Genomic DNA, 8,984 nt, shown 5'->3' with positions numbered 1-8,984 from the left:
TAAATGATCATGTCTCACGTGTGTGCTGTAATGATGGGCGTGTGCTCAGTCAAAGTCATTGATCTCAGCATCAGGCCTTAGATAAGCTTTCTCTGCAGGGTCACCGTTTTCCCAGAGTCACATAGAGCTTTGTGTGTCTGCTCCATCTGCTCCCCTGAGACCCAGTCATTATCCCCCAGGCAATAATGATAGCATGCTGCTGTCCTACAATCTTTATTGTCTCATAGAGCTCTGTGATTGGCTCAGACTGTGGGAAACTCCAGCTAAACCAAGACCCACACATTCAATGGAGATGTGGGACTATAAATGGGAGGAATGGAAGCAGAAGAGATCAGATCCTCTCTCACTGAGACCTCTACAGCACAGAGATCCAAACATGGCACCCACAATCACTCCAGCTATGACCAGCTCTCAGGAGCATCTTGCTTTGGACCACAAGGTAAACTGAAAATTCATGGAGACACAGTTGTATAGTGCAAATAATTAAGATTAAGATTAAGATTCAGATTAAGATCAGATTTATTGTCATGCATACATGCATACACACAAAATTTGTCCTCTGCTTTTAACCCATATAATGCCCTTGTCCATGCAAACGTGCACTCTTGAACAAGTTAATTAATAGCTATTTACTTGTCTCTGCAGCTCAGAAAGCCGCTGGTGGAGAAGTTACGTAGAGAGAGAATCAACAGCCACATCGAGCAGCTCAAGTCTCTCCTGGGTCCAGAGTTCCTCAAACAGCAGCCAGAGTCCAAGCTGGAGAAAGCAGACATCCTGGAGATGACCGTTTGCATCCTCAGACAACTGCAGCAGCAGAACCAACAGCAGAAAAAACTGCTGAACCACTTCAACCAGCTGCAGTCTTCACCTGATACAAACCTAAAAGAGTCTGACTTCTCTCCTCTGAGCTCCACAGTCCAGACCAGCCTCACCAAAGAGAAGAGTCCAGGCACTGAGGCTCTCTGGAGGCCGTGGTAGACTCCATGGACACAACTTCCAACCAGGAGTCCAGGTCACTGGACTGACTGCTGTGACATTAATCACCATTCGTCATTCTTCTGTACATACAGAAGACTATTTGTATATTTTCTTCCAAGTTAACGAAGAAAACATGTTAAAATGCATATTGCATGACCAAAATCTGATTACATCCGTAATTAATATTATTCATAGTACGGTATTTCATGAATATGACTGTGTTGAATATATTTTGATCAGTTTGCTCAGAAACATAAATTGCTCCTGTTTCATTTCATCCATCATAAGTGACACATTGCAAAATCTTTATTCTATCTTTCTTGAGGCTTTCTTTTTAATATCTTTCTGCCACATTTTTCCAGTGACCGTCATTATCTATTCAATGAATATTCATGTATGTGATCACACTACAACGAGAAGTTCTGATCTATTTTAAGATATTTTCTTTCTCACTGCTTTGGTTTATTAAAAGCAAATGGTGTATTGTTGGTCTTTTATCAAGACATCTGTTTATTTCCTCGGTCTAAGTGGAGCTCTGTTTAAAAGATAGAAGTTGTTTTGTGATGTATCATTACTTTTTGCTTATTTTTTCATTCTTTATGTGACTCATTGTCCCTTGTTGAATAAACAAACCAGATAAAAACCTTTTTGCTCTTCTTATTTTAACTCCATGTTGTTTGCAGAATGAGTGATGGGAGTTCTCTCAAACAAACAAAATTAAATCAATGTTTTTTTATTATGAATAATTTTACAAGAAATTCAACATGTTCAAATTCATATTATTTTACTCAAACTGAGGTGGGAAGCCCATTGGAACAATGATCTTGGCTTGCTGTGATCATTCATCCTATCATAAACTTAACCCTAACCCACCCTGATCTATGTGAATCAAACTTCTTGAGCTTAACTTTACTTCTACTTAACCCTTTAATTTCCGCACTGAGAAAGAAAAAAGTTAAAATGTTTTTTTTTATTTCCCTGGAGCAAAAATAAGTTGAATAAATGCCTTTCTCACAAAAAGTTGGGGGTACATTTTCTGGTAAAATATGACATTTTGAAAAAACAAAGTCATAGTACAAAGTTTTTTTTTAATAGCATCACATCCTTAAAGCAAGTTTTAGGTAGGTTCATTACTACTATTTTTTTTATAAGAAAGAGCATAGTCAGAGAAAAATGTGCTCCACCAATTGGTAAAGCAGGATGTTAAAGGATAAGACCGGTTTTTTGACATTGGGCGCTTGATTTCACATTATAACATGATGTTCTACTCACCCCTGCTTGTTGTTGGTAATTTGGAGCTGTTCCGAAGATATTCGCGAGGCGTCTGGCTGCTCTCTTGAGATATTCGGCCATGAAACGGTTTCCTATGGGCAAGCTTATACAGGCACAAACTATGCTGTTTATAATTTATTAATTACTGTACATTAGCACTGATAACGTGGAGGTGCGTCGCTTACTTAAAAAAATCCGGGTTACTGTAATTTTGATTTTTTTGTCATAAAGTGGGTGTTACTGACGTCCTCGTCTGCTACTGCCACAGACAGCCCACAGACCTGCTGCCTATTTATTCATTCGGCTAAAATTCAAAATTAGTAACCCGGATTTTTTTAAGTAAGCGACGCACCTCCACGTTATCAGTGCTAGTGTACAGTAATTAATAAATTATAAACAGCATAGTTTGTGCCTGTATAAGCTTGCCCATGGGAAACCGTTTCATGGCCGAATATCTCAAGAGAGCAGCCAGACGCCTCGCGAATATCTTCGGAACAGCTCCAAATTACCAACAACAAGCAGGGGTGAGTAGAACATCATGTTATAATGTGAAATCAAGGGCCCAATGTCAAAAAACCGGTCTTATCCTTTAAGGAAAGCATGTGATTTAGACACGTTCCACATGGATGCTAATACATTTAGCAGTAAATCCCTAGTTTCAATCTAAACACGTTGAACCGTTTATTTCATGTCATTAATATGTCTTTTTCCTGTTTCCTTCCACTATCCATTTCATTAAAGTATGAAAAAGGCCAATAACATGATGGGTCCAAGCAAAGCTTGCTCCAGTGGTCATATGAGTAAATTCTTTGAACCAGTCCTTTAAAACATTAAAACAAGTCAAGCAAAGCAATCATAAAGTCCTTTTTAAAAAAAAATTAAATAAAGAGTAAAGTGAAATTAAAGTATTTCATATAAGTAATTATGCTGTAAGCATGTACTGTGATAACTGACATGTTCTTTTGTAACTTTCTGCCTTCAGTTTATGCTTTGATACATATTAAATGTGGGCACCACAAAACAACTGGAAACTGGCATGCAGCCAGTCTCAGGTGGGTTTATCTTACTGCTTATCTCCTCCATTTGTCTCTGGGTCAATCTGCTGTCTACATAGAGGCTCAGGTTTCCCATTTCCCCTCCTCTGAGCCCCACGGCTCCCTGCACAAGGCTGAACGTGCCCCAGTCGCACGCCCTCCTCTTTCTCTGCTGCTGGGAGCCACAGAGACACACGGCTTCCCACACTTCTGTATGCAGCCTGCTCAGCACACACAATGGAAGTGTGTCTGCTCCTGAAAAGCCTTGGGACCCGTTCTCAGGCAGGGAGAGCACAGAAGGCCACTTCACAGATAAACCATCTGGTTTGGCTCTAGCTCACTGCTGAGATATATAGAGACAGAATATTAAAATATTAAAACATTATTCTGTCATATAAGTTGATAAGGTTTTATCTTTAATTCATGGTGGGAAAGAACTGTCAGAAAACTTTTTTTTATCATAGGAAAAAGTGTTATAACTTAGCAATAGCCTACTCATTCACTGGAATTTGTGTTGCTTTTTTCAGTATGAATCTGAAACTGGCCCTGTTATTATTTGCAGCATGTTTCCATAATTTGCAGTATTTTTCGTATTCTTTTCATTTTATTTTATTAAAGGGTCTTTCCCACCTATTCTCATGGTCAGTGTCAAAGTTTAAGAGTCACAGAAGGAAACAAAATTTTCCCGTGTCCACCTCATGGAAAAGATTTTCCCACTGACCTCACTGATGAGTGGCATTCAGATAAAGCATCCCACCTGTTCTTCATGACAGCCATTAAATTCAGTCCATTGTCTGGAGTTTTGATGTTCCTGATTGGCCAAGCGGCAGAGAGAGCTCCGGACGGGCAGCATAAATACAGAGCAGCGACACAGATGAAAACACAGACATCATCTGAACCTTTGGAAGCAACAGCAGAACTTCCTCAGAACAGAAGAAACAAACCTCGATATGGCTTTCTACACAGACCTCGCTCTTCAGGACACCATGAAGGAGGAACTCTTCAGGTGAGCTAAACTTATATTTCCTCTAAATACTTTGTTTTTTGTTTATAATGTGTATGTTGAAGTTTTTATTTCATGAGGTTATAAAAAATTCTTCAATATAAACTAAAAAAAACATGTGACTTTGTTTCTTTCAGGTGTAAACTTCACATGCTGGAGAGGAAATGCTGCACAGGAGTGGAGAAGCTGAAGGCACTCATTGAGGAGCACTTGCAAAATGGTTTTCCTATTTCAGAAATCCTGGAGAAAACAAAGTCTTTCCTCACCTTGAGAAAAGCTTTGCTGTCACACAACGGCTACTCCAAATATTCAAGGGACATTCTACGTTTGTTTCCTGATGAAGAGGAAGATGTGGTTCCACTGTGCTTTTAACAACCAGAGATGGACAATAGAAAATCACCTGGAGACCAGAATGAAGCTGCTTCAGTTTTATGAACAGTGAAGTACAAATTTACATGATGCCACTTGCATTTGTGTGTTGAAAACGTGCTCATTATAGAGAAATGCATTATTTGCATTATGACAAGCAAATATACTGATACTCAGAAGGCTCATTTCAGACATTTTGCAGAAGACTATTTTCTTAGGTCATGAAAAAACCTGTTCCACATGTATGACGTGGTTTTATTCTAATCTTAACAGCTGCCAGAGAGAGATTATTGGATTCAGAGTCACAGTGAAGAGGATACTGCCTGTGCAGAGCACCAACTGACTCATGATGTGCTGCTATTTGTGAGATCTATGATTCTTGTAGCTGTAATTTCTGTTTAGATAAGACCACAAGAGATATCCAGTCTCTTATCTATGCAAGTTTTTTTTTTAGGTTGTTGTTGTTTGGCAACATTTTTTATATTACTTTAATTTTACCATCAGAATTGAACCATTAAACTTGATTCAACGGTAACATTGCCAAACAGTGCAATGTTAACTATAATTCCTGTGAAAATACTGACTAGCCTAACATTGTGTGATTACACACTATATTTGTATCTTACCACCTTGTTTCAAGGTATTGTCCTTATATATCCTTAAGTACCAACCTTTTTTTCTGGAAAGGGATTCATTATTGTTTTGTGTATGCTGTGTATGCATATTTAGTTTGACTCATCAATTTTGTTTTTATTCATCCAAAGTGGATTTTAATTTGTTTTTGTGTTGGGCATATTTTAAGAAAATAACTATCCGAAGATGAATGTCTTTTCATGTGACTTTATATGAATTTATGTCTGTGGAATTAAACCTTTTAAAGTCATCATTATATGTGCCAAATTCTTTATGGATCATTGAACATTTGGGAAATATGGCTTTTCTTCACCTTTCCCTGTTCCAGCTATTAATGCAGTACAGTTAAGCCATTACAACCTGTTGTGACGTGCTTTTACCTTTCAATCCAAGAGCAACGCACATGACTTCAGTCTTTTCAAGTGATAATATTTTAACTAAAAAGAAATACTAACATGAAGGCAAAGTTGGTAGAATAAAAGTAGAAATTTTAACCCTAAATTTAGCCTTTAGCTTTTCTGAAAACCCTCAGGTTTTGGAAGGTTTATATAAATCAAGATCCTATGTCATAATGGGTTAAATACCATGAACAGAGACATCCCCCGTCCCATGACAGACAAACTAAAGGAAAAATTAGTACAGTGTCGTACAGTGTAGTAAAAAAAGATTTGGTCAACTTGAATAGTTTGATGTTAATATAAAACAATCTGAATCCAAAAACTATGATAGTTACAAGATTTTCACTCCTGTGAATACTTGAGATTTTGTTATCTACTTTAATAACACCACCTTTTGCATTGATAATATGTGTTGTACATGAGAAGTGAGCCATAAACTTACAAATTATTCTATGTCATTACTTAAGTAAAAGCCAGTATGGCTATGGAAAAATATTCCTTCACAAACAGACATCCTGCAAGAAAGATCACAACAAAGTAAAATGTTCTCAATAAAATGCAGTTCAAGTATTAAAGAAAAGGACAGACTGAGTCCCTCCGAGTTGTATATATTCTTATGGAATTATTGAATTAATAACAATACAGCAAACCAAGTTTGAGCAGTATGCTTCTGATTTTGCATGTGGAGCTAATTTGAACTGCTTTACAGTTTTATATAGAAGGATACCAAATACATTTGAGGGGTGTCAGATAATTAATTGGGGTGAAAAATAGGAAAAACACATACATATGTATGTTTTCATTTATTGTAAGTGTTCCCTTATCTTGAATTGTGGGTAAGACTTTAAATTATTGAGCATTTACTGAGATGAAAACATGTGGGAAGCTTGGAGGGAATAAGAATCAGTGTTTGGTGGAGCTGTTAACTACCTGAGATGTGACCCCAACTCAATTTTTGTATTAAAAGATTGCATGTATTTTTTCTTAGTTCTATGTTAATTCTTCAGCTGTGTGTTTTATTTTAAATACTTGTTAATTTAAATGATTTTTAATCATTTTTATTAAAGGTATCCAACTAAGAAATGTAGTTTTTGCACATTATTACCCCCTGAAATGCAGTGAAGTGTCTTGAAGAATCTTGAAGAGGCTCAATCTAAGTACAAGTACCCCAAAATCATTTGTAAAGCCTAGTGTTTGAGGTATAGTCTATCTGATTGATCAGCCATTGTATTCTAATAGAACTATCTCTATTGCTATTAATTTTTGTAATAAGCATCTTTTATCTTAAAGCAGATTATGAAAGTGGTTAAGAGTTGGTGCTTCGTAAATTACTAGAGTAGCTGATAAAGATTATACAAGAAAATGATTTGTTTTTTTTCTGATTGTTTTAATGCGCATCACTTGGCTTGAAGAGATACATTCATTGTGAGACGTCTTACAAATAACAAGCCCTTCATTGAAGGTATGGGTGCTGTTACTCACAGAGTTACAAAGCAGCACATTTGTCTCAGATGTCATCTGCTAAAATGCAGAAGGGGAACATAATTAAATACCAAAAAGTATCAATGTATTTCATATCAATGAAAAGGTTATGTGGAAACCACATATAAATTCTAAACATGTTCAACATGGAAAATCTATCTGCTAAATAGAGCAAATACATACAATGTTGTTAGGGTTACCAACAATATATAGATTCTCACTTTGAGAATAATAATGTCTACATCAAAGAGTAAAAATCCTCATCAGAAATATGTCACTATCTTTTTTTAGAAAACAGTACACTATCAAATCTGATGTATGCAAATATCACAGAAATTTCCATTCAAACCTTTACAAAAGGCAATATAAGCAAAGTGACTCTTAGAAATAAGAGAACCATAATAACGAGTACATGTAAATACAATTAGTACACCAGGGCATCACTTTTATGAAAGTCCTTGAGTGTCTACCACGGCCTCCAGGGGGCGCTGTTGCCTGGACTCTTCTCTTTGGTGATGCTGGTCTGGACTGTGGAGCTCAGAGGAGAGAAGTCAGCCTCTCTCCGGTTCTTATCAGAAGAAGACTGCAGCTTGTTGAAGTGGGTCAGCAGTCTTCTCTGGGACTGTGTCTCCTCATCCTCCTTTGACAGGAAGTGATTCATCTGTTGGACACAGCTGGAGTAGCCCTGATCAACAGCTGCTGAGTGCACAGCTTGATGCTGCTGCTGCAGTCGTCTCAGGAAGCAAACGGTCATCTCCAGGATGTCTGCTTTCTCCAGCTTGGAGTCTGGCTGCTGTTTGAGGAACTCTGGACCCAGGAGAGACTTGAGCTGCTCAATGCTGCTGTTGATTCGCTCTCTGCGTAACTTCTCCACCAGCGGCTTTCTGAGCTGCAGAAACAACAACAAAGTCATTAATAAACATATTCAGGAATCTGGTCTCAATAACACAAGAACAAACTTTTATGATAAATAACTGGATTTTCATGAATCTTAAATTTACCTTGTGGTTTGGAGTCAGATGCTCCTGAGAGTTGGTCATTGCTGCAGTGATTGTAGGTGCCATGGTTGGATCTCTGTGCTGTAGAGGTCTCTGTAGAGAATCTGATCTCTGCTGGCTTCATCCCTCCTACTTATAGTCCCACATCTCCATATGAATGTGTGGGTCTTGGTGTGCCGGGAGTTTCTCACAGTCTCGACCAATCGGAAAGCTCCGCTAGACAATAAAGGATGCAGGACGCTGAATGGTATTATTGCCTTAAGGATAATGGTTAGATCTCAGGGGAACAACTGGAGGGCGTGGGGGAAAATGCACAGAGCTCTGTGTGAATCTGGGAAAGTGTTGACCCTGTAGAGAGAACAGATCTGCTGCCTGATGCTTGGATCAATGACTTCGATTGAGCACACACTAATCGACCCATCACACACGACAGAAAATTACAATAAAAAGTCATTATGTTTTCAGTTTATAAAAGTAGAATATTCATATTTCAGTGCCTCATATTCAGCAGCGTCCTAAAACTGGCACACCAGTTTCACTTTACATAATGCAGAAAAGTAACCCCCAACATGACCAGTTTATTTGGTTTAGGGTAGAAGTAATTTACTATACTACATGAAGAGAAAATTAACCTTTTTAATAGCATGTAAATGCTTTTTCCTTATCAACAGGGTATTGCCCAGCCATTTGTTTTTTTATTAAATCTTATCGTAGATTTTACAAATAAGTTTTAACCTGAAATGAATAATTCTGCTGCGCCATAACCAGGACTTGATCAATTCAGGAATGGCCTCCCTTTCATCCTCCTGTCAACATA

The 8,984-nt window shown here is 37.7% G+C and overlaps 2 pseudogenes; one reads left to right on the top strand and one right to left on the bottom strand.

The window, feature by feature from the left end:
* Nucleotides 1-315: 315 nt before the first annotated feature.
* On the top strand, nt 316-978 carry LOC142377915 (transcription factor HES-1-like; annotated as a pseudogene).
* A 6,122-nt stretch (nt 979-7,100) lies between these two features.
* LOC142377914 (transcription factor HES-5-like) lies at nt 7,101-8,291 on the bottom strand (annotated as a pseudogene).
* Nucleotides 8,292-8,984: the final 693 nt, after the last annotated feature.

The sequence above is a fragment of the Odontesthes bonariensis genome, chromosome 3, assembly GCF_027942865.1.
Source record: "Odontesthes bonariensis isolate fOdoBon6 chromosome 3, fOdoBon6.hap1, whole genome shotgun sequence".
NCBI classification, from domain to species: Eukaryota; Metazoa; Chordata; class Actinopteri; order Atheriniformes; family Atherinopsidae; genus Odontesthes; species Odontesthes bonariensis.
Note: the sequence above shows the minus strand (reverse complement) of the source record. Positions and strands in the feature narration are given on the sequence as shown.